The 4,970-nt window shown below is 27.5% G+C and overlaps 1 pseudogene; it reads left to right on the forward strand.

The window, feature by feature from the left end:
• The first annotated feature begins 1,870 nt into the window (after positions 1-1,870).
• Positions 1,871-2,770, forward strand: LOC119674480 (annotated as a pseudogene).
• The last annotated feature ends 2,200 nt before the right edge of the window (positions 2,771-4,970 follow it).

A 4,970-nucleotide genomic window follows, 5' to 3' on the forward strand; every position in this document is an offset into this window, starting at 1 on the left:
TTCATTCCATACGTGGAATGGGCATTTAAAACGATTTCTGATATGAAACTACAAAAATCCAGAAAAGGGGTTTGACAGCGAAACATAGACAAGTAAATATTAAAAAGGAGAACAAAAATCCACTATTGAATCAAGGTAGAAAGCAGTTAACCTTTAACTGCCTTTAACCTATAACTGGTGTAACCGTTCGCAATGAATTGTAACATCATAATGACAATTATATTTGTCAATTAAAAGTTAATTTATATTAATAATTTGTAAGCATACATGCATACATTGTATCATATAATTTAAGTATTTAATAAATTAAAATTTTTGTACATTTACTTGAATTTAGTTCCATTTGTTCTTTGGTTTAAAATGATGTTACAATTATATATCAAACATTCATTTTAATATACGTATGTTATATGATTTATTAATTGGAAATAATATGAATTTCCTGTTTGGTTAATGGTTCATTTCAATATATAACTAAACACATATTTTATTAAAAACATATTAAAATTATTTTTAACTGATAAATAAGTTTGCCACAAATATATCCACATCATTAACACCACATATAGATACTCATATACAAATAAAAAGAATATAAATTTCGCAAAGTCAATGTATCTAGTCATTACCAAAGTTTAAGCGAATGAAGGTTAGCATGTTACCAGAGTTGAATGTGAGATATCAAGTAGTAAACAAACATGGAGTAAAACAGTTAAAAAAGTCAACAAACAACCAAAACCGAAAAGAATTAAACCATAAAACAACCTCGAAAAGGTAAATATTTAGATACGGAAGTACGAGTAGACGCTCCGACATATTTGCTCAATAAACAAAATGCTATAAAAGAGTCCATAAATGAGATTACGAGACTGCATACGAAGTATAAGGTGCGTAAACTAATTAAATAATTATAAAAGTAGACAAATAAAAGTTTAATTAAGCTATATATATAAAAAACATACATAAAAAGAATTTCCTTAAAAATCTTCAATGAAGTTTTTTGACTTTCACATGAAAGATATTCATGTGTCAAAATAAAATTATTTATGAAGTTATTTAAATATTATCTCATTGCAAAATTAAAGCAATTAGTCCAAAATTAGAACACAAATTTTTTAAATGTATTTATTAATTTTTTTTAATTAAAATTAATTTAAACATATTTAAAACATAGGTTTTAAAACTATATAACTATACATAGGTTTTAGATATAAAAAGTCGTTCATTACAAATATACTCTGAGAAAGTGTTTGTATAAATATTCAATAAATAATGTGTTTGGAATTACTAAATATTTAAAAAAACAAAATTAAAATATAAATTAATCAATGTTTAGTTTATCGCCCTTAATGTTAGCCCCATTGAGAACAGTACCACTAAGTGCCTGTTGTACCCAAATTATCATATATTTTTCTTTGGATGAGATATGTCCTTCAACTATTCTATATTTCGAGATCAAAAATCTTACTTAAAGTGTTTATTAAACACATAAATACTCTGTTTCAACGATCGAATTTGTAGACTCTCTTACCGAAATGTGAAAATTTAAATAATAATTACGTATACTTTTCACACAGTATTTAAATTTAGATTCATATACATTAGTAATTATACTAAAATGTAATATTCTATAAAGAAAATAAATTTCAGTGACCATGACTGTGATGAATCACTTGCTAAAAAATTCGTACTATAATTCTGCATGAGGTTTTTAGAATTTTATTGTCTGAACAGATAACACTTGACGATAAGATAGTTTCCCAAAAAGATTTTGTATAAAAGTGAGTGGGTGAAATGAAATCAAAATCATAAGAAAGTCACTAGAATACTTAACACAAGTTAAACAATTTAAAAATTTTTTAATTACAACATGAAACTATTTGGTTTAATTTTCCTCTTTACGCTGTTAACACACTCACTTGGTAGCACAATACCCAATAAGGACCAAACTATCGATGCGAATCTACTACAAGGAAGAACTGAAAACAATGAAGATAATGAGGACGACTTTAATTATGACGGTAGGATAGTGGGTGGTATGCCAACAACCATAAGTAATTTTCCGTATCAAGTGTCGTTGCAACAGAACAATGCCCACATATGCGGTGGTTCAATAGTGGAACCGAATATAATCATTACAGCGGCGCATTGTGTAATGGACACTAGCAATCCATCTGCTTTTAAAGTGCGCGTTGGTTCTTCTCAGCACAAATTTGGCGGACAATTGATAGCAGTTCGTCGCATCATCAGACACGAGAAGTATTCAATGACTACACTTGATAGTGATATCGCTATACTATTGCTGGCAAATAATCTCGTTTATTCACCAAATGTTCAACCAGTTGCTTTGGCTGAACCGGATGATACATTACGTGCCAATGCGAGGCTATTTGTGAGTGGTTGGGGTTTAACCAGCGAAGACGGTAATCTTGCTTCTATGCTGAATTACGTTGTCGTTCGTTTAATTAATCAAAATACCTGTGCGCTCAATTATAAACCAATTACACAGATTACGTCAAACATGTTTTGTGCTGGCTTTCCTAACGGCGGAAAGGATAGCTGTCAAGGTGATTCTGGTGGTCCTTTGGTCAGTTACATCGACGGTGTGCCAAAACTGCATGGTATTGTATCATTTGGTATTGGTTGTGCTCAGCGTGGTTATCCTGGTGTTTATGCTAAAGTAGCAGCGTTAAGATCGTGGATAGATGGAAATATTTTAGACTTGAAAAGTGGATAATTATTTATGACATATAGGCTGCTATATGAGTAATTTAAGATAAATTATTTAAATGTTAAGATGCGAATGATACAAAATAAAATAAATATTTTTATTAAACTAACAAATTTTTGTTTGAGTATGAATAAATAAGATTACTCAAAATATATAGACACTATATATGTTGGATATTTTCTTTGTTTCTTTTCTTTGTTGTTTTTAGTTAGATAAAAATCTCTAAACAAGGAGATGGATAAATATCCATCTCAAAGGAAGTGTTTTATCTACTTGATTTCATTAAGTGATACCACTAAATTATTTCAAGAGCTTATATGTAATATATGAATAACATACCGGGACATATAAAGACAAATACTGAAATCTAATGCTGATTTGGTCGTTTCCATCACCATAAGCTGATTTATGCATTTGAAATTGCTTATATGTTTATACTTTACATATAAAACTTATGACAAATATTTCAAAAAATTGGTAATTTCCTTTGTGGGAAATTTATTTTTATGCGTTGAATTTGACAATTTTGGCCCTAAATTAATTGATTTATTTATAATGAACTTATTTATATATTATAAAAGCTCTTTGTATGGTAAACTATTACCACTAGCGGCCTTAATGAGTAAAACTGCCTTAATGAAAGAAGTGGAAACATGGTATTAGATGATAAAACAGATTATGTCCGAATAATTTTATTTTGATACTAATATAAATAAACTATATTCTATAAAACCAATTGTCTTAATGACAAGAATTATTTATTGAAATTATAATATTATTTTATCTCTGGCTTATTTGTCATAAATATCATTCAGGTCTTTTCTGAAGTGATTTATCTTTACATTGTGATTGGTTTCGTTTTATCACTGCAATTCTCCAAGTCTTAAATTATGATCGACTGATTTTTTTATTTTTCATTTAATTTTTGCATATTAAAATGTAAATATGTATTATTTATTACTCTAAAAAATAGGATTTTCTTCAAAGTATTTGAAAATATTAAGGGATTGTTAACAAAATTGATAGAATCTTATGGATTCTATTACTACTGTTCTGATTTATCTGTTTACAAATCATAAAAAATTGAAATGCAATATTTCTATATAAAATAATCATCATAACCGTTTTTGGTTTATTTAATATATAAATGCTGTTTTGGTGATCGATGAATTAAGAGAATTAAAGAAGTTAAATATTTAAATAGATAAATTAATAAAATAAATAAATAAAATAAAATAATAAAATAAATAAATTTCGAAAAAGGCCATATGTGTTAATGAAAAATCAGTTACTTCAGTTCTATTGAGGAGTTTATTATTTCGAATATAGTAATCCTTCCTATAACACGGTATCCTTATAACGTGTTTTCATATTATTTCCCCATTTAACGCGGGGAATTTTACAGTTCATAATTATATTTGCGTATCTTTGCCCGTGTGCTACAAAAATCGATATATACGAGTATTGATTATATATACGAGATATGGTGTTTAAATTAGTTTCTAAAGGGATTTGTAATAAAGATAGCTATTAATTTTTACAAGCGGATATTTCTTAGACTGATTATTAATAATCTTATACTCACTAAATATAAGACTGGTTACAAATGTTTTAGGATAAGAATTTAAGTAAATATTTATACTGACCTTAATTGTTTAGAAGAATCTGGGCTTTAGGGCATTGTTTTGTTTCATATTCAGGAAGCACTGAAGTTGGTCTAAGAAGTAGACCGAAATATCTGTAAAAAATAAATTATAAAAAATTTATAATATTATAGATTAAAACATATAAAATTAGTGTTTTTATTTACATATTATTTATATGTAAAGACAAGTTTTAATAAAAATTTAATTGAATTAAAAATTTTTAAAAAATAACTAAAAAGTCCCATTATTTCAATAGTTTTGTATATATCTAAATAAATTTTCCACACTATGCGTTAAATCAAATTTCATAATAAAATCCCTTATGGTTTGATAAAAAGTAACATTTTTGAAATTAAACAAAATGCCTTGAAGTGTATAATGACAAACTGATTCACATCTGCAAATATACATGAAAGACCAACGTAAACTCTTGGCTCCGGAAATTCGAAAAACAAACGCCTCGACTTGGTTGCATACGAGTATTTGTAATTTACCACATATGCATACTGGAATTGCATCTTCACCGGGCGATGGGGCTCTCATAGACACAGACGTCATGCTCTAACTATATAACTTTGTGATTTGTACGTCTC

The sequence above is a fragment of the Teleopsis dalmanni genome, chromosome 2, assembly GCF_002237135.1.
Source record: "Teleopsis dalmanni isolate 2A chromosome 2, ASM223713v2, whole genome shotgun sequence".
NCBI lineage: Eukaryota > Metazoa > Arthropoda > Insecta > Diptera > Diopsidae > Teleopsis > Teleopsis dalmanni.